The sequence below is a fragment of the Podarcis cretensis genome (genome assembly GCF_951804945.1).
Source record: "Podarcis cretensis genome assembly, chromosome: 2".
Classification (NCBI taxonomy): Eukaryota; Metazoa; Chordata; class Lepidosauria; order Squamata; family Lacertidae; genus Podarcis; species Podarcis cretensis.
In genome coordinates, this window is record NC_137171.1 from 39,765,542 (window position 1) to 39,790,706 (window position 25,165).

Here is a 25,165-nt window from a genome sequence, read left to right on the forward strand (position 1 = left end):
TTAAAAACGGCAAAAATAAAATAAACTAATCTGAGAAAGCTTGGGAGAAGAATTTCCAGCAAATGTCAAAAACAACAGTGTTAGAGCATGCTTCACTTCCAGTGGCTGTGTGCACACCAAACACTGAAAGCACATTGAAAGCACACAACTTCCCCCCAAAATCCTGGGAACTGTAGCTTGCTCATTACAGAGCTGTGATTTTCAGCACCCTTGGACAAACCACTTGTTCTCAGGGAAGTTGTGTGCTTCCAGTGTGCTTTAAATGATGTGTCTGAAGCCAAAGAGAATTCCAAGAGCTGGTGCCACAAGGCTAAGAGCACATGCATGAGTCATAGCATGCTTTGCCGCAGGGACGTGTGGCACTGATGCTCTCCAGCAGCAGCTCGTTCTAGTCTGGATGGAGAGAAGCTGATTCCAGTCCAGGCTCTCTTCTTTTGCTTCTTGGTTCTTCATAAAGCAATTCTCAAACAGGATAATACAAAGCAGCCATGAAGCAGTTCTAACCACTGAAGTTTGGTCCAAGAATAGATTTGGGCTCACTGTCTTTTGGAACAGAAGTTTCATCTATTGCTGGTCCTTAGGTTTCCTTAGATCTCCTCTGCCCATTCCTAGCATGCAAAGAGCCATGCAGCCCAGGACAGTCACCACCTGGCTATGCACTGGAAACCACCGTCTGTCAATCTCATTACGTCTCCTGCGCTGAGAGAGAATTACAGTATGGCAAGAGGATAGATTGCCTGTCTTTTTTGCATGAAATCCAAGAGCTTAGACAGTAATATAATGGAAGCTTTGTGTGTCAGGTATTAGGGTAAATTAAGCACATCTATACTTGGAGAAGGATCAATCGCAGCAGCTCATTGGGGAGGGGGTGCTTTCAAAGGAATGGATGGGGGACGGACTAAGACACTGGAAAAAGTCAACGCTGCAGATTCTTTGCTGCATTTGGAAGTAAATCAAGCCTAAATAACTGAGAAGTAGCTCACATGACATGGCTGGGGATTATTTTATACTTTCTGTCAATTCATAATTCCCAAGCTCTGTTTAGAATTTAGCTTCCTGTTGAACCATTATGCTAACTTTGAAGGTATGGTTTCTGTGATCGCTCTTGCTGTGATACATAGGAAAGGGAGGAGAGGGAGGATGGAACTTCACAAAACAGATTAGGAGCTGCTTCTGTCACGGCTATCAATATTTTCTTGGTGCCTCCATCCTGTTTATGACTATTCCAAGAGATGAGATATCCCCATCTCATCACTGTGTAGTGTGTGTGTGATCAGTTGACTCTCCTTTATTATTAGCCTTTATTATTTGCCTCCAAATTTAACATGACCACCTTTTCTCAACTCTAGATTACAACACACCTAGCTCCAGATCCTGATTTAGGCTTGAACCTATTGGTATTCATCATGAAGATGAAGCTAAAGGTGGAATCTACTTACAGCCCAGCTCTTGAGATTAGGGAATTGGGGGTTGATTAATGCCTGTTCCATAATCTAATTTTCCAAAGTTTCCCTTAAAGGACACTTAGGCTCCTGTCCTAAGGAACATAAGATCACAAGAAGAGCCCTACTGGACCAAAGGCCTCTCTAGTCCTCATCCTGTTTCACACAGTGATAAACCAGATCCCTATGAGAAAACCACAAGTAGGAAACAGAAGGCAATAATGCTTCTGAATACCAGTTGTTGGAAACTGCAGTGAGGGACTACTCCTGTGCTTGGGTTCCTGCTTGCAGGTTTCTTACAGGCATCCATCTTGCCAGGATTCAGAGTCAGTTTATTGGCCCTTGTCCAACCCACCACAGAGTCCAGAAACTGGTCCAGGAGTTTCATGACCCCTCCTGATTCAGATGTTACAGAGAAATTGAGCTGGGTATCATCAGAATACTAAGGACACCTCACCCAAACTCTCCTAATGACCACTCCCAATGTCTTTGGATTCTAATGAATTGGATTCCTCACCTATGACTTTCATGGTAGATAGTGTTTCTCTCTATATATTTTTATATTAAAAAAAAAAAACTTAAAAGGTTCTTAGTTACTGTAGTCTCTCCTTACCCACCTCCCCTGAATGCTAAAACCCACAACACATATCTTAAAAAATTATTTAATTGTGAAAAGCATCAGCCTAGGAATACCTGGTGTGTGATATGGCACTTCTACAAGTGGTAAAACTATCTCACACATGATTTTTCTTTTGTGTATAACTTTTTTACTTTGTACTCACAACTGGAAATGCTATGTGTAAGCATTTTTGTAAGTCATTGATTTCACTGGTTAAAAGGGGGGTGGAGGTGGAAACCTGCACAGAAAAGAAAACAAACTTCTCAAATGCGCTCTGTGTCTAGGTGTACATTTCCCAGTCACCTGCATTTCATATTCTCTCAGTACCAGCAGTCCATTAGGGCAACCAGGGCTCAGTCCTACCAAGTGAAATCCCCAGCAATTTGTGCTATGGCTGATGGGAGCTGTAGTTCAAAAAATTGCGAGGGGACCATGTGAGGCAACACTGCTCTAACAGCTCCTCTTTAATTCTCGCATGTCAATATTTGGTTCAGTGTTATGATTCAGGCCTGTATCCATGGCAGATACATGTGTGTGAATATATATGTATTTCCCATGGTACATCTATTTATGGTAAATGTGACTGCTGGCAACACTGTCCTTTCAAAGACCAGACAAGGGCTGCATCTCAATGGCAGAACACATGCAGAAGGTCCAATATTTGACCCCTGGCACCTCCTGTCTGAAACACTGGAGAAACTATGCCAGTTAGCAGAGACACCCCTGAACTAGGTAGACTAAAAGTCTGACTCAGTATAAGGCAACTTCCAGTGTACCATGAAGCACATGCCCTCCATCATTTCTCCAATAAAATACGGATGTCCTAAGGGAAAGCGGAACATTCCAGGATCAAATCACAAACCAGGACGGCTTCTGTAAATTCAGGACTGTCCCTGGAAAATAGGAGCACTTGGAGGATCTGGGAGCAAATTCTGGATACACATGCAACTCTTTTACAGCACTTTTGGAATGTGCTTGGATAGAACAATAGAGTTATAAAAAGATGAGACTGTTATGGTATTGCATAGTTCTCCAAAAGGCAAATCTAGTTGCAAATCTAGTCCCATCAAACAGAACACTGTTCCATTTGACTTAGTGTAATTTCCAATGATATCTGTGCTACTGACTCGCCTAAAAGCATTTTAAAGATTGTAGATCAGATTTCTGATGGCAATCCAGAATCACCATACTTCAGCTATGTATTGAAAGAAGTGACTGTGGATATGCCACCTGTTTTGATACTAAGGGCACAATACCCTTAGACAGCAAGGCATATTTGCTATCAATAACAGACCCAGCTTCTCCTAGCTTGTAACAATGGGCAAGGATAACATGAGCAGGGGGGTCTGTATGTTGACATCCACAGGTGAAATCAACACTCACTGATCCAATGTAACAGGACATGCAACAGCTCCACACACAAGACCTGTTCTAACAGCAGCATTTAAGTGAGGTCAGACATGGATGAGTTTTGCTGCAAAGTACATTGCAAGTTGGTCACAGTAGGCTCCTAAAGGGTCACCTGCCTCATTGGGGAGATCACAATGCAAGATGCCTGTCACCAAGATGCTTGTCACCAAATGAAGCAGCTCTATTGGGCAGCCACAACAGTGATGGCAAGGAACAATAGCCTTGCTGTAGTCAATGCCAAAGCATAGGCTTTCAAATGCACTCTAAGCTGTGCTCAGATGATGTGAGTTTTCCTGCCTCTAGTCACCTTCTCTGCAGCTTCACTACCCACAATTCCTCATTAAACTGAGCAAAAACTGGGCTCTGTTACCTGCTGGGAGGAGGGCCTTTAGGATCAGTTGCCACATGGGAAATACATTGACTGCACAGATCAACCAGATGAAAGGCAGGAGAGTCAGCCAAGCCAGTCAATAGCTTGGAAGCCAACTGGGTACATTATAGGAGCAGGATATCTGATTCTTCATGGGGGCCTCATCCAGCTCAACAGAATTCCTGTGCTACTGAGATCTGCACATGTTTGGCATGTCCCCTGATACAGTCAAGGATGGAATGCTGGCAATAAGCAGTTTTTGTTCCATAAGCTTTCTTTTCATTGGAACCAACTAATTTCTGTTATTCTAGCCCATCATCCCTTTAGGGGGAAACACGCATTCTTACAAATTTCACTTATGCCTGCCTTTCCATCTCTCCCTCAGTAAGTGCTGGAGGGCAAATAATTTGTTTATCACTTGACCAAGGACAAATCAGTGCTATGTGCTTTCATCCAGATATTCTGTCTTTCAAATTGCTGGTATATGCTGTAATGCTTTTAAGAAAGAGGATATACAAAATGGTTTAATCCAAGTTGACTATAACTTGGGCATGTCACCAGCCCGTGAAGAATTTATAGCTCTGTAGGCCTGTCTGGATTCTATTAAGCTGCATCTTTTCTTAGTTCTCAGATAATGGAACATTAAGGGAAAATAGGAAGGAAACTGTCCTTGAATATGGAATCCAAGTAATGATCTTTTAAAGAAAGAGATTGATTGACTATAGGGACTTCTGTTCTATTTCCTTCTTCCCAATGTATTGCAGAATTTAGGAAACCGTGCCTTGGTTTTGGCATTAAAATAGTCCTAAATCTAAAGTTGGGGTGTTTTGGGGGTTTTCTTTGAGCAATAAAGGAGGAAGAGATGAACAACCACTCCAGCCTTACCTGGTGATGAACCTGGGACCATCTGCATGTAGATGCCCTACCACTGAGCTATGGTCCTTCCTCAACTTTACCATGAATCTTCTTTTACTGAAATCTCTGCCTCCTGATAGAGTGAGCAGGTAAAAAAGAGGAGAGCCCCCCGGCACTTTTAATAGATGTGTCAGTAGGCATATCTTGTACAAGAAGGTACACCTGCTGAAATCCTCTCTTCACAACTATCAAAGATGCAAGAGTCCAGTCCTCTATACTATAACCCCAGGCCGGCCTACCCTCTGATGAACCACAGAATGCTTCTTCTTGCCAGGTACATGACTCACTGAGGGTTCTAGGTTTGCATACAGCCATGGTCTGATGAGAAACTGAAGTAACCAATGAGCCATTTGAAGCGCTTAGTGCCTTCCTCTGTTTCACCCTCACATTTTGCTTAACAAATAGGCCTTCACCTGTGAAATCCAAAGGAAAAAAGTTCAACCAGACAGAATTATTAGCTTATTTCATGATGCAATTATTACACAGGCTTCTCCAGCAGCCTGTGTATAGCAGGATAATGATGGTCTGAACCAAGATTCTGGCTCTCATATCTACTCCATTTGCAAGCACAATGTTTCAGACCAGATTGGTGTACAAGGTGTGTAGATGGTTCTCCTCACCCCCCATTTTATCCTCACAACAACCCTGTGAGGTAGGTTAGGCTGAGAGGCCATCAAAAACAGTGTCCCAGTGGAAATCACTTTAAGCTCTGTGAAAATCTGGATGTATGGCAACCCATACAGGCATTGTCAAAAATTTCATTTTTTTGAGATCTTGCAAAAAAAAAGATGAACAATCTTTCTTTTGGGATTTTCACTTTTTGAAATATGGCAACCCTAATTTGAATACAGGTCTTAGTCTGGCACTCTACCCCAGTACGCTTGGCCACTTCTCAGAGAGGATGGGAGCTGGTCATACTGGCTGGGGCTGATGGGAGTTGGAGTCCAATAACAGCTAGAGGCCATCAATTTCTCACCCTGGTTCCCTGGCTAGATGGACCATTGGTCTGACTCAATATGAGGCAACTTCATGTGTTCATTTATAAAATCCAGTTCTTTTTCTTAGGCCATCATAGGTATTGGGCTACTTCTGAGAAGGCGGAAATTATCTTAGCTACTGTACAAATTAGGGTAATATGAATGGTGCCCAGGGAAACATTTGGTCTTCATTAACAAGAGCTCAGTAGCTGTTTTGTCATTTTTCTTGTTTGTCATAAAAATAAATACACTTTAATAGATGATCCAACTGAGCAGGCTTTGGCAACAAAATGGACTACATCCCATTATAAATGTGATGTGTATAATTTAAAGCAAGGCAGAATATTAAACCATTTCCATCTCGTTCATGGGAGAGAACGACAAAGATTTAGCTTCTGATTGCAAAGGAATGAAAAACAGGACATTCTTGGAGAGTGCCTTAAATCATGCATTCCATTTTATGGAGTTCATGCTATAAATGGCCAATTTCAGGATAATTAATCATGTTGGGATTTCCCTCCCCCCCCACCCCCAGTTCCAAAGTTTGCATTTGACTAAAAAAAATGTTTTATGAGTAAAAGAGCAGCTTAAGCACCTTAATAGATTGTACAAGGGCCAAAAAGGAATTTGGAGGGCACTTCCTGTTCTCCTGCAGGTCAAAATTGCCATCAGTTAGCAAGATTTAAGCAAGGCATGGAAGAGCCCTAGGGAAATCCTATGGTTGATGGGAAAGGGCTTGATTTCAAACCAAGGGCATGTGGGGGAACTGGAGTTGAGGCCGAGATGGTAAGTTGAAGGAGCAGCTGAGTCGTCATATGATAAACGTCTCCAGTCCCACAAACTAACATTAGGAACTTATTAGCTGGGATCCAATGAGTTTTCAGGGAAGTTCATTCCGAGGATGTCCACTTTCACCAGCACTTGGTAGCAACCTAACGGAAAGATCATGTTTCCAGCTGAATGGTGAGTGCTCTGATTGCTTTTCACTGGGGATTGTGTGTTTGGTTTTATGTGTTATTAAAATAAACTGCCGTATACCACTCTGTGGTTGCTCTATAACCCAATAGAGAGGCAGTCAGGATAGGCTAAAACAACACAGAGATGCTGACATTGGTTCTGAACAAATGTTCTTTTACATTAGCCATCTGTTACCAAAGTAGCCTGTGCCAGATGCTACAGTAGGAATTGCACAACAAAAACGAAACGAAGCAGAATGATTCTGGCACCCAAGCCCTGTAATGTACTTTCACCTTTTGGTGCAGAGATACCTTGAAGATCAGATTGCATCCTTCCCCCCAAGCTGGTGCCCTGTGTAGATGTTGTAGGACTCTAGCTCCAGTCAGCCCTAGGCATCATGGCCAATGGTAAGGATGATGAAAGTTGTAGGCACCAATTTGGGGAAGGTTACTCTAATCTTTAGGGATGGGGGTGGCGCTGTGGGTTAAACCACAGAGCCTAGGACTTGCCGATCAGAAGGTCAGTGGTTTGAATCCCCGTGACGGGGTGAGCTCCCATTCCTCGGTCCCTGCTCCTGCCAGCCTAGCAGTTCCAAAGCACGTCAAAGTGCCAGTAGAGAAATAGGTACCGCTCCGGCGGGAAGGTAAACGGCATTTTCGTGCACTGCTCTGGTTTGCCAGAAGCGGCTTAGTCATGCTGGCCACATGACCCGGAAGCTGTATGCTGGCTCCCTCGGCCAATAAAGCCAGATGAGAGCCGCAACCCCAGAGTCGGCCACGACTGGACCTAATGGTCAGGGGTCCCTTTGCCCTTACCCTTTTACTCTAATCCCTAGAACAAATGTCCTATTTACAGGACATCCTGTAAACCAGGATCTCCATGCATTCAGCCTCTGCTCCTTGGAAGTGGCTAGTGTGATCACAGTGGTGGAGAAATGTGTCTGTTGTGGAAATCACTCCCTGACAGCCACCCAATTGTTGACTCTACCTCGCCTACCCTCAGTCAGGTCAGTCCTTCAGGATACTAGGAGAGCACCACATGCATTTAGAATGGATTGTGTGGACTGATCCAGTTACAGTGGTACCTCAGGTTAAGAACTTAATTCGTTCTGGAGGTCCGTTCTTAACCTGAAACTGTTCTTAACCTGAGATATCACTTTAGCTAATGGGTCCTCCTGCTGCCCCCGTGCTGCTGCCATGCGATTTCTGTTCTCATCCTGAAGCAAAGTTCTTAACCCAAGGTACTATTTCTGGGTTAACAGAGTCTGTATTCTGAAGCGTCTGTAACCTGAAGCATATGTAACCTGAGGTACCACTGTATTAGGCAACGCCAGTTATTCTGAGCATCCTATTTGAATATCAGGTGCTTCATGTGACGTACAATCTATTAAACCCCAAACCATACCAACTTTCCCTCTTTTTTTCTTATCAGTAGTGTATGCTTCTGAGTGAAGACTTTCCATGACTGAACATTCAGTACGTCTGAAAAGACATCATTCACAGGTGACTGATCATCTAACACCAGACAAGATGCCCCAGAGGCACAGTCTACCATTCATCATCTTCAAGCAAGTGTTATGCAAATGATGTTAGCAATGTGAAAATCAAATATGCAAATTCACTTGATTTCTCTGACCCATGTTATTTTCAATTTAGACCTCAGTACTGGGAAGGCGGGGGGGGGGGGGGGCGGGAAGAGCCCTGAGAGAAAGTTGTAAAAGATGTTATATGTAATTCTTCTCCCTGTTCTAAACTGTGAAAAGGAACATTTCTCACATGGTTATGTTTAATGGTTTTTCTCATTTATATTTGTCACCTGCTAATTAGCACCCTACCTCCCCCTATAACTGTAAGTGGTTTTCTAATGTGTTAAATATTTTTCACTTTTTAAAAAACAAAAAACCCCCATCAATTGAATAAAATGGTTAATTTAAACTGACGGAGGGAATGATGTCTGGAGTGTTTTCATATGATCGGACTCAATGAATAGAGATTGCCCTTCCAATAAATAAGTCCTCTTGTATCTTTCATGATCTGGGCCTTTACAGATACCTGAGGAATTTCAGTAGGACTGGCTAGGAGCTCCTGAACCCCACACTGAGACCACAAATATCCATGTCTGCTGTAAGGACTGCTATCCTATGGAACATTTTCAGATCATCATCATCATCGAATTAAAGATCTGGAAGGGACCATGAGACAAAAAGTGGCATTCAAATGTATCCAAACATTTTTTTTTTTTTTTTTTTTGCTGTTGAGAGCTAAAATAGCCATGACATTACATTTAACACATCTAGCCTCTTTAAATAACAGCTGCAGGAGAAAGGGAGGACAATGGAACCTTCCCTCCTGGGCTAATAGCAGCTTCAAGAGGCAATTTCCATTGCGACCAGGGATGGAGAAGGAATTTAAGCCCCCTTGCCATATTCTATAGTCCTGACACCAATCCCTTCCTCCTCCAGTGCATTAAATACATTCACTATTTTAATACCACACCTAGCTTGGACCTGGGGAAAAAGTACCGTATTTTTTGCTCTATAAGACTCACTTTTTCCCTCCTAAAAAGTAAGGGGAAATGTGTGTGCGTCTTATGGAGCAAATGCAGGCTGCACAGCTATCCCAGAAGCCAGAACAGCAAGAGGGATTGCTGCTTTCACTGCACAGCGCTCCCTCTTGCTGTTCTGGCTTCTGAGATTCAGATTTTCTTTTTCTTGTTTTCCTCCTCCATAAACTAGGTGCGTCTTGTGGTCTGGTGCATCTTATAGAGTGAAAAATACGGTAGTTTTAATACTATGGAAAAGGCAAAGGTTGTGCAAGCATGGGAGACACTGTCTGGATTCTGCACAATACCTCAGTAGGAATGGTGATGGTGGGTGATTGCATTTACATTTTAATAATAAATCACCTAATTCACAATTTTCAAATCAATACGTAAACTGAAACCCAATTATCCTCCGAAATGCACACTTCTCTGAATTTTGTGACACAGTTCTACAACCAAATAGTACATACAAAAATGCATGTGCTAGGGGGCCTTTTCCCAGGTCTTTTAAATTACTGTTTGAATGGGCTTTCTCTGCAGCTGCTGTTGTGCATTAATGCTTTTATTGGCTCCACTGTTTTAATGTTTTATCTGTTGTTCTGCCTTTTTTAAAAAAACATCTAATTATTATGATGTATCCACTACCTTGGAAACAGAAACATTGCAGAGCAGCATGTGATATTTTTTAAAAAACAGCTCAATAAATAAAATTTATTTAGGCTCCAATCCTAACTCCTGGGAGTCAGCACCACTGAACTCGATGGGATTTACTTTTAGAGAGACATGCATAGGATTACACTGCTAATTTTCTTCCAAGGAGAATGTTGCATTACAGTGAATATATGGGGACATCCGACACTACCATTCTCAGAGCAGATCCATTTAAATCAATGGACCTAATGAATTTAAGCACATTGATTTCAATGGGTCCACCCAGATTATGATTTAGTTGCGTAACACTCAATATGTAGAATTCAATTTTGATAAAATATGATAATGCTATTCAACACTTGTGTTATAATACATCTAAGCTTAGTAAATACGTAAATGTCTCTTCATAATTCATAATTTTTGTTACTGTATGGCAAAGGAAGAACTTGACATCTCCTGAAGTGTAGGCCTTGATATGCCAGTCATCAAAAGACATATCCCAATCTGTTGTCCCCCACCTTCTTTCTCACTTACATAACTCACGATATTTGGCATTACTGCATTATTCGTTTTTATTTTTTAATACCCTGGGGAGCTCCTATTCTTTTCTTTTCCACCCTACGCATCTCAGCATTTTCTCTTTCAAAGGGATGGAAAAGGATGAGAAAACATGGGCCTCAAAAAAAGAAAAAGACAACCTCCAATGCCCATTTCAATCAAAAAGAGAGTTCTTAGGGGCATCTATTTCAAATAGAATTGATTGACTAGCCCTCCTTTGAGCACCAAGCAGTGACTTTGTCATGTTCCCTTTTATCAGTGTTCGGTATCTGCTGTTATAACTTCAAGATAACATCGGGCAAGCCCCATTTCTGACTTTGTAATCATGACTTTATGTGTAAATAGAGATGAAAGCGTTAGGCAGAGGTGAGCCCTGAGTGAAATCCATGGCAGCATCTTGCTAGGTAAACAGAGGCAGACATATTGTCCAGGAAGTACACCGAAATAAGAGACTGTGTGTATAAACAACTGAATCAAAGCTAGGCTGCCTCTAAATGAACCTTTTGACAAACAGCATCTGCAAAGGAGCTTGCGAAACGCAAGAGCCTAACAGAGCAAGGGATTGTGCCTGCAGGCAAAAGGAAGCAGAGAGGAGCGAGCAGGAGCCTGTGGTGGGCAGTTGTCTTGCATCTTCCTCAGACTGCTTAGCAACACAGCAAGGGAAGGTCTGAATAAAGACAAGGGGGCAGAATCAGGTCCACCAGTAAACGAGAATTAAGTCCAGCTGAGCAACAGAAATGTGGACTGACCGAGAGCATGGAAAAGAGTTCGGGACCCCCACCGCTAACGAAAGCATGTGGAACCTGTGGAACTGTTAGGGTCACTCAAAGGGATGTAAGCAGAATGCTGTGTAGAAAGGAAAGCAGTTTGGAGGTTAGAAAATTATTTGTTTGAAGCCAGATTTGCCAGCCCAACAACAAATCCTCTCCTCCTCTGATTTAAAATCAAAAGAGACTTTTGATCCAGGTTGAGTGGGGTAGAATATGACATTTTCTCATTCAAATACCACAGCTTTGGGCTTATCTGAGGTCTTATTCTGGTGATAGATTCAGAGTGTGCTGCTTATCCTATTCAAGTTTTGACCTTTGGAGGTTAGGTTTGCAAATCTTGATGCAAAGACAGTAGTAATATGACCTGAACAGTATATGTCACAGGATGTAGGAGGGTAGCTTTCCTTATAGCAGTGACAGCAAACTTATGTGGTCCTCCAGATGTTGTTAGAGGACAAATTCCATCAGCCTCAGCCAGCAGGACCAATGGTCCTCAACATCTGGAGGACCACAGGTTCCCCCAACCAGCCTTAAAGGGGACAGAAGACTGCTGTGCATTGCACACTTTTAAAGATCGTCTGATATATGGAGACTATTTGCATTGTAAAATCTGAAGTAAATTCTTGTCATTTTCAACTCAGCAGAAAGCTCAGTTAAACAGCCACTACAGAGACCCTTAAACTTCTATGTAGGAAATACTTTTTTATGAATAACTCTCCTATAGCTGGGATAATATTTAAATAGCCTAACCATGTGAGCCAGGGCTGTTTGGATTCAGGTGGGTCTTTGTCAAAGGATGGCACACCTTCCCAGCAGGTCATTTAAACACCATAACCTGGCAAGAGTCACAGCTTCCATTCCATGAGGGTAACCTTTCAAGAATCTCAAACTTAATGGAAGACACAAAGCCAGCTGAATGGACACAGTCACTTCTGCCTCAGACTGGCTATTGTCCAGGTTAGCAGATTTTGTGTTTGCATGTAAAAGAGAGGGAGGGAGGGAGGGAGGGAGGGAGGGAGGGAAAAGGAGGGACAGAAATTGCCAATGGCATTATACACACTTTTTGTTTAGACTACTCAGTTTCACTTTCTTTGCATGTTCTGTACAAGGATCACACAATGGTACGATGGGCCTAGAGAATGTGGTGAAGTTACTTTCATCATCAGGAATGCCATAGATACTATGTGCTAAGGGTCTTTGAGACAGAACTATAGATAACATCAGGGACTGGAAACTTGCGGCCTTCAATACTGTATGTTATTGGACTCTGACTCTTATCAGCTCCAGCCAGGATAGTCAATAGTATGGGAGTCATCTGATGACATCTGTAGAGCCACAGATTCTTCATCCCCGCACTAAATCATATTGGGTTTGGGGGGGGGGAGTACCATAGTTCCCATCTGCCAGAAAGAATAGACTATGGCTTTAGAGACAGAAAAACATGGTAGTCCTGAAACAAAAGCACTTATTTTTCTCATACAAGAAATGAGTGACGTGTATGTTTCCATGCAGCAAATGAGAAGCAGTCACCCATGAGTTGCATGAGAATGGATTGTCTGGAAAGACCCCGCATCCTTCCGGCTGGTCTCTGGTCTTGCAAAAGACAACAGCAAACCTCCAAGGAGGAAAGAGTATGAGATGCTGATCTTCCAATCATTTAAAGGAGAGTTCTGGCAGAGTGCTCCATTGATTGTCCAGCTGCTACAGGGGAACAGCCAATTTAGCTCATTGGTTGCCAAGTTTGCAAACTATTGAAAAGATAGGGCCTTGAGAAAACCTACCCTTCAAAATTGTTTGGGTTCCACCCCTGCTGAATTCTACATACCACATCCAACCCAGCAATTCTGGCAAGTCACAAAACTCTTTTAAGAGTGAACATATGTGTAACATTCTGGGTCTGATGCGTCAGGCTTACATCTTGTTCTTGCGAGTGTCTTCAGTGGAATGGGGAATTGAAATCAGGTGACATAAACTCCTGCAGAGTTCAGTGTTCACCACTTTATGCAACTATAGCAGGATTTCTCCGAGATCATTCTGCAGTGGTTATCCTTAGGACTTGTCCAGATAAATAGTTTTGCACAATAACCAAAACAATTTTCCCCTTAGCACTCTGGTGTTGCTAACTTGCTAACCTCTTGATAGATAGAAAGGTTTTGGGTCTTCAATAGTTCTTCTTGAAGCACTACAAAAACCCCAGAATCCCTGTCATTCAGAAGCAGAAAAAAGCAATGTTGGTCATCTCACGCAACAAATGGACAAGAACTTTTCCACATCTCTGATACCCATCTGCACAGAGATGATTAGTTTACATATTTGAGGTTTTTATTCGCAAGAACAAAAGAGTAGCTACAGAGAAGCAGCTGGTATGTTATAGATAATAGACAGAGATCTGGCTCATTCTGAACTTATGAAGATAAAGGCTGCAGACCTCAATCTTTTGCAACCTTCATAAATATCTGGGATCATCTAGTTGTAAGAAGCCCAACCATGTGTACTTTAAGCCTTTGATCAATGGACAGATGATCATAATAATGTGTGCTCATGGCTTATCAGGACACTTCTATGGAATACTATCCTTTGAAACAGATTATACAAGGAGACATCCAAGTCTGCAAAGACAATGGCTGTGGTGTATGTTGGCTGTGGTGGGTTTTGGCTTATGGGCTGTGTGTATGTGTGCAAATTTGTCTGTCTCTCTCAGCAGTCCTGAAAGCAAAATGGCTAATTTTCAGCAGAGCGAAATTACTGTATGCACAAGGGGAGTTTAACAAACTTAAGGGTCTGGCCAAATTCTGACATGCTGTCTCTCCTCCATATACACAGATATATGTCCCCATATATCTTCCCAATTTATTTGGGAAGAAGAAGAAGAAGAAGAAGAAGAAGAAGAAGAAGAAGAAGAGGAGGAGGAGGAGGAGGAGGAGGAGGAGGAGGAGGAAGAGGAGGAGGAGGAGGAGGAGGAAGGGTAGATGACTTCACATACTACTTACCCATTTATTTATAAAGCAGTGTATAAAGCCGGAACCCCTGATTGGCTAGGACATGAGTATATTGTCCAGTCTTTTTGTGTTTGCTGTGGGAAACTCTGTCATAAGACTGATGTACATACAACAATGGTGCTTCTTGCATAGAACGTGGATACAACTTTTCATTTTCATTACTCCATTGCTGTTGCCTTGCTTTTTGCTTTGCCTAATGCCAGTTTGTTTACTGTTACCTACAGCCTGTTCTTATTTATTCACCCAGAACCCATGTACTTCCAGAGCAGCAGCTTTTGATCCAAGAAGACACAGATGTCTAAGAATACTATCTTAGGGGGGAAACAACAACAACTCTGTTTTCATTTGATTAGTTGCAGTGATGCTGGTTTACTACTACAAACATAGGCATTTGTTCAAAGAAGGAATCATCCTCTGATATTTTAGCAAGTGATCTAAGCACCCAGAGCCCACCACAAATATACAAGACTGAAGCATTTGGATTCCCCAGGAGAGGCCTGTGAACTTTGGAGCTGAACACTTACAGCCAACATGGTTTATTCCCTTTCTTCTTTTCTCAGCCTCATTAGTGAGGTGCATTTTGCTGTGGAGGGATCCAGTGAGGCAAGTGGTGAAGCCCTTGGCTGATGTGTTCTGAGGAGTTGCTCATTGTTTGCTCTTGTAAGAGAAGAATAAGAACACAAAAGGTGTCTCTTTTATTGATGTAAAATAGCAATACAGCATCCAGATTTCAAATATCTTGTGGGTTAGAAACACTTGTCTCACAGACACAGGCTCCCTCATGCTGTATATTCACAGTGCAGTTGTCTAATATATTTTCCATAAATTACCTTGCAATTCAATTGTTATTCCTTTTAAAGACCTGTAATGAGGATGAAACCTTTTCAAGTTAGAAAATGAGACCTCCCATGATGACCTTTTTCGCTTAAAGGTTTTTAAAATGACTATTACTCCTGCATCTAGAAATCGCCTTCCCTCCAAGGAGATCATGGTAGTGTCTGTGGCTCTCCCTCTTCCCATTTCATCCTCAAAACAGCCTGAGGAGAGACAGTGTCTGCCCAAGGTCACCCCATGAGCTTTATGGCTGAGTGGGGATCTGAAACTTGGTTGCCCAGCTGCGAGTCTGACACACTAACCACTGCTACACCAACCTGGCTCTCTAGGTAAAAGGTAACGGTAAAGGACCCCTGAACAGTTAGAGCCAGTCAAAGGTGTCTATGGTGTTGCGGCGCTCATCTCGCTTTCAGGCCGAGGGAGCTGGCGTTTGTCCACAGACAGCTTTCTGGGTCATGTGGCCAGCATGACTAAACCACTTCTGGTGCAACGGAACACCGTGATGGAAACCAGATCGCACGGAAATGCCGTTTACCTTCCCACTGCAGCGGTACCTATTTATCTACTTGCACTGTTGTGCTTTCCAACTGCTAGGTTGGCAGGAGCTGGAACAGAGCAACGGGAGCTCATCATGTGGATTCAAACTGCCAACCTTCTGATCAGCAAGCCCAAGAGGCTCGGTGGTTTACACCACAGTGCCACCTGCTCCCTCATTGGCTCCCTACAACATACTGATTATTGCAAGCTTTAACCTCAGGGTTGCTGGATGAAAAGGAGGTCAGTGTTCCCAAAGAGAAGGGTCAAAACCTCCCTCTTCTACACAGTAATAACTAGCAATACACTGATATTTTGTGTTACTGCTGCTATACTGAAGACCAATTGAATCCATTATTCATGGTTGTAGGTTGTGATCAGGAATGATCAAAACTTATGGAAACTCTATTGCCAATTTTCACACCTAGAAACTCAAGGTGCCCCATGAAGCTCTTTGCCCGCAACTCTCTTATTTGACTATATAATATATATTCAATTCCACAGATATAACGATGTTTGTAACTCTGGTTTTGTGGGGACAACTTACATTTTGGAATGATTATGATGTTGAGTTTTTGAGGTCCTCCAAAGTGTGAGTTGATTACTTACATTGTGGGACAGGTGGTTGTGAATTCACAGTATTTAGTTATTTATTTCAGTCATAAAAATTCACTCAGGTTTGTTCCCCAGCTCTTTGATATATGCTATGCATTCGCAGCTCAATTATGACTTTGTTAAACCACAGAGCCTAGGACCTGCTGATCAGAAGGTCGGCGGTTCGAATCCCCGCGATGGGGTGAGCGCCTGTTGCTCAGTCCCTGCTCCTGCCAACCTAGCAGTTCGAAAGCATGTCAAACTGCAAGTAGATAAATAGGTACCGCTCTGGTGGGAAGGTAAACAGCGTTTCCATGCGCTGCTCTGGTTCGCTAGAAGCGGCTTAGTCATGCTGGCCACATGACCCGGAAGCTGTACGCCGGCTCCCTCGGCCAATAAAGCGAGATGAGCACTGCAACCCCAGAGTCGGCCACGACTGGACCTAATGGTCCCTTTACCTTTACCTTTACAGAATAGAAAAGCTGCCCTTCAAAAATGGAGAAATGATGTCCATGAATGACGTATATAGTACATAAAGCAAAACTCATTATACTTGTATTTTTGTTGTTGAATTGATTCTTTTTTTAAAAAAGAAGAAACACTCAAAAACTCTTTTATTTGTGGAGGGTTTTTGTTTTTTCAAGTAAGAAACCAAGGCATTTGAAGCAGGGCAGAAAAATAAAATAAAACGTAGCCAACCATGTAATGTACACTCTGAAACTTCCAAAGTCCATAAAGCTGTAAAGAAGAGAGCTTTTAGTGGGTTGGTGCTGGCATCCAGGTGGACAGCTGGTATGCTGAAAAAAATTAGAGCAGAGCACTCTTGGGATAAAGGGTCAAACTACTACTCTGACAGCAAGTACCAGGAGATTGTTCTTGCTCATTCCAATCAGACTGGACCTTAGTGCTTAGTATCTCTTCTGGAAGCTCTTTTTGCAAAAGCTTACAAAGCTCAGCCAAGGAGGCTGTATGGCGCCTACTGGGATTGGAATCTGTAGGTCTACTCCAGAAATGACTGCTTGAGGTTTGTGAATGCCTCCACCCGTCTCTTCAGAAAAACCCTCTGTGCAGCAGGACAGAGGAAGGAGGCCGAGTTAGTTCAAGACAGAAAGCTTGACTTCCCATGAGCCAAGATGATTGGTTAAAATTCGAAAGGATCAATGGAGCATAAGGAAAAATGACAGCCAATTACTTTGTTTCTTGGTAGGCAATGGAAAAGTCCCCTTTGCAAGGCCCTGACAGAATTCCCAAACCACCAAGGCCACTGCGAGTGCATTTCCATGTCATGCCTGCTGTAATGGGAAGTGACAGCCGATGAAAGCTTTTATTCATGGCCTCCTGACATTGCTGTTCCATGTCGGCACATTTCAGGGTGAAGTGAGTCTAAACACAGAGACCAAAGAGCCTGGAGAATGTCTCTCCATGTCACCAGAGGGAGTTGGGGAGTGGCAGATACCATAACCCATTTTTTTTTTTCTGAGGGGGTTTCCTGATTGTGCATCAAAGTGGCTTGAAAGGGACAATGGAGGTCTTTATACTCCCTCCTACAGCTTTGTATGCTCTGCATGCACATGCGTTCTTCAGTTGTGGGACGGTGACTCCACCTTCTTGTCCTTGCTACTGTGAAATTGTGTTTGAACCATGCTTGAGGTCAGATGCTGCAAATTAGTTAGCAATGGAGCTTTTTAAGTGGTGGCCATTTCCCACATGAGTTTGGATCCTGTTTCCTTCCCTCAACACCTTACCTTGCTAGTGGTTTGAAACTGTAATGTAATGCATATTTGAAAGGAGCAAGTACGGGTGAGGTTGAAGGATCAACTCTTTCGTACTCTGCTGGATGTTTCACAGAAGTTTACATGTAATGTAATTGATAGCCGCCTGTTTTTATTATTCATTGTTTTAATATTCAGTGCCAATGCTATGCTTAACTGCCGATGGAATATTCATCTCTGGACTGTATGTTCTAGTCTGCATTTTCCACTTCACACAAGGACTATTGTATTTTTTGAACGTCATCTCACCCCATCCCCTTTCCTTCCCATGTTCACAACTGTAATAAACTATTTAGCATCTTCTCATGCTCTGCTCATTTTGCAGTCTATGGGACTTGCGCCATAATGGTTTCCCGCATCCAGTTGTGATGGAGGTCAAGCTGACTCACGCTGCCGACAGGGACAAAAACGTAGAGAGCTCCTTCGAGGGCATTGTCAAAGCCAACCTGAATTAGGCCTGCAGAACTGATGCCTCATAAGTCCAAACGCAGCCCATCAGCCTTGTAAAGTGGGGCTGCCACGTGTCCGAGAAGTCCCAGGGAGCTATTCAAAACAGGCTTATTGGGTCCCTTGCCTGGTGGTCGATGTTCAGCTTGGCAAGTTGCAAGTTGTGTGAGCCAGACCTACATGGCAAAAGCCGCATGATTCATGCGTCCTGGTATGTGAGCAACTCCCTTGGCTCCGCTGTGCCCTGTTCCTCTCACGATCACTTCAGTATGTTGTGGCCATAGGGGGAAAAATATATCTTGCCCAGGTTGGCTCCAGCTGCTTCAGTCTTTGGCTTGTCACTCGTGCACATCTCCTGGCAAGCATTGGATTTGGCTGTTGGCACATGACAAAGGTGATTTTCCCCCCCAGTGGTATGCCAAGAAACCAAATTCTGCAGACGTTGGCAGCTGAACATGACAGGAGAAGGAAGTACTTTCTCACTCAGTGCATAATTAAAACTATAAAATTCTCTACCACAAGATAGGGTGATGGCCCACCAACTTAGATGGCATTACAAGCAGATTAGAAAATGACTGGAGGGTATGGCTATCGGTGGTTATTAGTCATGATGCTGCCTCCAGAATAAGACACTCCATACCTCAGAATACTAGTCTCTGGGGAAGAACAGTCCTCATCTCCTGCTTGTGGGCTTTCCATAGGCATCTGATTGGCCACTGTGGGAAAAAGAATACTGGACTAGGCAGGCCTTTGGTCTGATCCAACAGTGCTTACATGTTCTTATTGCTGGCTTGCCACAGGCTAAAATAATTGGAAGCCAACATGTAGCTCCGTTTCCCATGGCTATAATTCACTGGAGGAAATGGCAGTATTGGAAGAATACAGAGACTAAACAGGGTGCTGTTTAGTTTATGGTGGAACTCTGAGGCTGGGGAATTCTTTATGTATGTTTTCAAATGCCTGAATCATCCTTTTATCAATTGTTTGATAAACACAACATCCAGCAGAAGCAGATATTAGAGATCAGTTTATCCCTCACTCTTGGGCTGACTACTTTGTCCCTTCTTTTTCCCCTAATCCTGGACCTTCTTGATAATGCACTACGCAGTCTTCAAAGGGAATACAACTTAAGGGCCAAACTGAATGTGATGTTATTCATGCAACTGGCAATTCTGTGATTTTAACAAAGAAAGAAACAGAGGCCATGGGGGGACTGTAGCAGGAGAAAGAGTGCTTTAACCCTTAGCTCCTGCCATGGTCCCAAACTGGATGAATCCATACCCTGCAGTTAGCAATTCACATAATTAGGAATGGTCAGGGATAATGTGAATTGCAGACCAACAACATTCATAAGGTCATAAGATGCCTACTCTTGAAGCAAAGTACAGTCTTCTATAAATTAGGACCATCCTAATTTAATGTAATGTGAGGCATCAAGGCTTTGGTATGTGACATAGCATAAAGTGACTCCAACTGGTGCATAGCTGTCAACCGTCCCTTATTTGGCAGGAAAATCCCTTATCCGAGCGCCGTGTCCCGCTGCTGTCCCTTATTGATGATGTCCCTTAAATTTCCCAAGTTTCAAAGGAAGCAGCTCCTCTCCCTCCCTCCCTGCCGGCCGGGGAGGAGGGAGGCTCCAACTGCGTTGCTCACCCAATAAGGAGTCTAAGAACAACCGGGGGGGGGTGGAGCTTGCATGTCTTGTGCCGATCAAATCAGCCACGTTGCCTGGGGACTCGCCTTTGCTCAGCACTTCCCAGCGGAGAGGTGACAGTGGTTTTCCTTGCTGCATCCCCTTTGCCTGGTTGCTGTGCTGTGGGAACCACCTCTTGAGGCTTCATTTGGCTGCTGGCTGGGCTTTCTGCCTTTGGCTCAGAGGGGCTCAGAAGTTGAACATACCTGTGCTGGGAATATCCCTTATTTTGGCTGCTGATCCCTTATTTTCGAGGCTGCTGGTCCCTTATTTTCAAATCTGTAAGTTGACAGCTATGAACTGGTGCCTCACCAATCTGTGCCACACACACAAAAAAAGGATTCCCTTCCTAAGCTCAAATGTTTGGGTCTGAAGCCCCTGTGGTTTGCTGACAGATAATCCTTAAGAGTGCTGCGAAGCACATAGAGAGGAACTCTTTGTACTGGGTAGATCCTCCAACTAATTTTACCTACCTCATCAAACATAGTTTGCAGCCTCTTTCTCAGAAAGAGAATCTTTAATGTGCTCCCATCATTTTTCTCCCTTAAGATCCTGGCTTTGGATCCATAAGCCATAGGCATCATCGCAGTGCTGCATTTTTATGTGGCGAAGGAGCTGCCAAGGGAAACAGATGGGGTTTATGATAGCAAATTGGAAGCAAATAAAAAAGGTAGGTTGGTAATTCGAAGATTATAAGGCTCGGGATCTTCGTGAGGAAGTTTGGGGGTTCCTGCATATCTTCCCCTCTTTTAACAAGAAAGGCAGGGGAGTCACCACATCTCATCTAAAACATAACATTGCTGAATGATGCTGAAAAATGTGAATTGCTCAGAGGGTTTCATTACAAGAAACCACAGCCTGAAGGTTTCCTGATGCTTCAGCCAAGTCATAGAGATGCACCCAGACCTTCAAGGAGGAACAAAGTGGGGGTGCCTATTGTAATACTTCAGGGCAAGGGAGGCATGAGACCTGGGCAGTGGTGTATGGCCAGGACCCATATAACACTTGCACACAGGGTGCCTCCATCTGTACCATCCTAGCTTCTAATCTCAAAGGCTTTGCTGTCCTACTTGGTGGCTGGGAGGTAGGGGGTATGTGGTTGTTGTATTTCTTGGTCTGCTGCTCCAGTAATCTGTTCTTCTCTTTCTGCTGGGCAAAAAATGCCTCTAGAAATTCTCCTGTTGGGGGAAGGGGCAATGCAGGGTGATAAACAACACACCCTTTCATGTGGCATCTCAGAGAAAAAATCCCGCCCCCCCTCACACACACTGAAGGGAAGCTCAGAAGGAAAGATCAGAAGCAATCTCAGCCAGGAGGAAGAAAAACTATAAATCATAGAGGAAATGTTGGTACACTCTTGTCCTCAATTTGCCATAAGGAACTTATGCTGAGAAACAATGATTTGCTTAAGTCCAGAGAAGAACCTGAGTTCACAAACACTGGTGGCATAATAACTTTAAGAATGGCATTGCTAAAGTCTAAGAAGGCCATCGCTTTTGTATTAATATAACCATACATAAAATGGCTACGGATGGACCTACCATTAGACCGAGTGACCACCTCAGACAGATGATTTTGAGTGTCATCAGAGGGCAGCAAATGGCTACATTTTCTGTTGTTTTGTTGTTGCCATTTTCTCCCAGGCAGAGGTACTCGTGGGATTTTTCTTTCTCAGGTATCAAAAACCCCAGGTCTTTCTTGGGTATGAAGATTCATGCTTTAGGAGAAGGGATGCTATTTGCTGTTCTGCCTCAGGCAGCAAAATGTCAGGGGCCAGTTCTGAAAATGGAGGATGTTGAAAAAGAGAGAGAAAAATATTCCCTTTAACCCCCACCCCCCCGGTTGTACTATATCCAGTCAAGTCCCTTCCTCCCCAAAGCCTTAATGAGGATTTCTTATGTTTGCATTATAAGCTCAAATCCTTCAGTCCAAATCTAGATAAATATTACCTGGGAGGAATGCTGAGCCTACATTATGAACTCTCAATAGCAATAATTAAAAGACAAAATGCAGAAGCTCAGGAAAAGTAATAGGATGTTTTTCTGTCCAAGGATAAAGATTTATATGAAACGGCAGGAATTTAATAGAATGTTCTGAGGTACAGGAGTGTATTTTCTTGGGATTTAATCTGTGCAAGTAAAAAAATAAATAGAAATCTCGTTTTACCTCACCACACTGAAAATTTGATATTTGATTGCCAAACCACTGAATATGCTTTTTGCTGAAACATTTCCGAAGTGAAGTGTGACCATCTGCTTCCTCGGGGCAGTCGTAGAGCGCATACTTTGCATGCAGATGCTCCCCAGTCAACCCCCAGCATCTCTAGGTAGACCTAGGGAAATCCCTACCTTGCAGAACTGCTGCCAGTCAGTGCAGAGAGTTTGGGGTGGGTAACTTGTGACTCTCCAGATGTTCTGGGACTCCAAATTCCATTAGCCTCAGCCACCATGGCCAAAGATTGAGGATGATGGGAGTTGGTAGTCCAACCACAGCTGGAGAGCCACAAGTTCCCCATACCTGGAGGAGTCAGTATTAATTGAAACCGACCACTAGACAGATTTATTTAAGGCAGCTTCCTCTGTTCCACTAGATTCCTGCTTCATTAACCACTGGATTTGTGGACATGCCAGCACCAACACATAGCCCTTTGAAGAACCGGGCAGCCCTTGAAAATGCACAACTTCACTAAAACTATTCATGAGGTCCACCTCTTTCTGACTTTCTGTAGCACATTTTCTCTTTTGCCGTAGAAGATTGGTCTGTACTACCTACTAATTGGTTGTATTTTGTTTTAATTGACATTGGGGGTGTTTTGCTCATAGTGCACACAGCTTAGAGATTTTTAAACAATGAAGTGGTCTATAAATGCTTTGTGAAGAAACGAATGAATGTGTAAATAATGCAGAAGAATGAAGTGATAGGTATCACAGCAATGTTTATTCTGTTTTCTCCTGCCTGGGAATTTCTTGTACTACTTTTAAATGGAGTGAAATAGTTGTTAATTATTATGTATGTTTTCATATGATTTTTTTTTGACGCATCCTTTTATGGAAAGTATACATCAATATGCATGATTTAAAATGGTATATATAAGAATTCTAAATAAACAGACGGGGGTGGAAGTGGAGCCAATGTGTTTAACAGGATCTGGTCAGGCATGGGTGAAGCCTGATAGCATCTGGAAACAAGATGCTACTGACATCTCACACATTTTGCAATATATTTTTTGCTGGTTGGACTGTTAAAAACTGGTTGTTTGGTATTTCTTTCTTCTATGACTTCAGCTAAGCCAAGCTTCTCTAACCTGGTGCCCTCACGATGTTGCTGGATTGCAACTCCCATCACTCCTGAAAATATGGCCATGTTGGCTGAGATTGATGGGAGTCAAACATCTGGAGAGCATTAGGATGGGCAAGGCAGTGCTAAGCCCTCACTGGCATCTGCTTTCAGCATCAACACCATGGTTCTGCTCATCACACAAGTAAAGTGATGCCAGTTTGCAGCATTCTGAGGTTGCAGCTTTGTCTCCCTCTATTTAAATGGGTCTTCAAATTTACTATGTATATAAAAATCAGACATCAGAGAATTTTTATTAAAACTGTGATGACTACAAAATAGCCCAGGTTCACATTTTCTCTCTCCCCCACGCTTTGTGTCAAAGCCAAAAAAGACAGCACAGTGCCTCTCAATACCCGTAAGGTTTATTAAAACATGTGCTTTTTCAGCCTTAAATTAAATTAAAAAGTATTTCAGCTCATACAGAAATAGCATCAAAGTGAGGAAATGAGAGGATTACAATGCAAAGAAATAACATAAAATAGTATGTACAATGGAAAGAAGAATTCTTTTTTTGTTAATAAAAAAGACATGGGTATCTTTCTTGGCAGGCCTTATATGGTATACCTTATATACTGGATAGAAAAGGAGAGGTAAAGTAATAACTATTAAAATAAATAACTTCAGAAAGTATGCTCTTGAGTAGGAGTCATAGATTCCACAAAATATAAATTAATGCCATATCCATTTGCATTTATTACACCAGGTGTGCTAAGAGGTAAAAGACTCGCTCAACAGGCTCCTTTACAATCTGGCTTTTAATTTAGTTTTGTACATAGTTTTTTAGTTCATTTAATATATGCCGGCAAGAAACAACCCTTTGGAGAAATATTGACAAGCTGCATCCTTCAGATTGTCTGCATAGAAGTGTTATAATGTGCGCTTCTCAATACAAAACTGATTGGGGTTAGTTATTATAAAACATCACTCCACAGGGACACAGTAAAGCCCATATGCACCAAGGCCCTATTTCAGCCTTGTATTAACAAGAGAAAACAGCCACAAAGTGATATGCAAACTACAAGCTGGTACTTGGCTGTAAGCTGTCTGGAAATGAATGGAAGCTGCAATTATTCTGTACAAAGATGACCCCACACATAAACAAACAGGACAACCTCTCTGGTCCTTTTGCTGCTTACCTATTTGTATATCACAATTCTGTAAAATGGCAATGTGGTCATCTCTCACTTGAGAACATGTTAGCTCCATGTCATGTGTAGAGATTGCTGTTCCAAGGTGCCCCAATCAAAAGAGGTTATGTTTTAATCTGGAAACCCTAACTGAAGCCCAAGAGAATTCTACAGGAAACAAACTCGGCCATCCCCAGTTATTAGGTCATTATGGAACTGATCTACCTCAGCATCTAAAAAGAAACAGTGTCTTACTTCCTGTTTGAGAGAGATTTCAAATCCTTCAACCCTTTTAAGGCATCAGTAAACGTGTGGCAGGAGCAAACACAATGAGCACGTTAGATCTGCCCTGCTTTGTCACCATTTTTGTTGCCTTCCATCTGTCTGAAGCATGGAGTCTTTTGTATTCATTGAGGCTCCAAACCTGTTTTAGAATCCTGATTTTGCAGAGTTCTAAAATGTTTGGATTGAAGAAATGGTGCGTGAAACAACTCATCCACATATCCTCTGGTCATGTGTTCACTGCTGTCATTGAAGAGAGCTTTCATTTAGCCACAAAACCCAATTCTTTTTGCTAGGATATAGCATGAAAAAGAGGTACAGTGGTACCTCGGGT

General features: G+C 42.7%; 1 long non-coding RNA gene across 1 annotated transcript in view; it reads right to left on the reverse strand.

The window, feature by feature from the left end:
- Positions 1 to 25,165, reverse strand: part of LOC307210429 — a 963,897-nt gene that overhangs the window by 239,744 nt on the left and 698,988 nt on the right. The window lies entirely within an intron of this gene.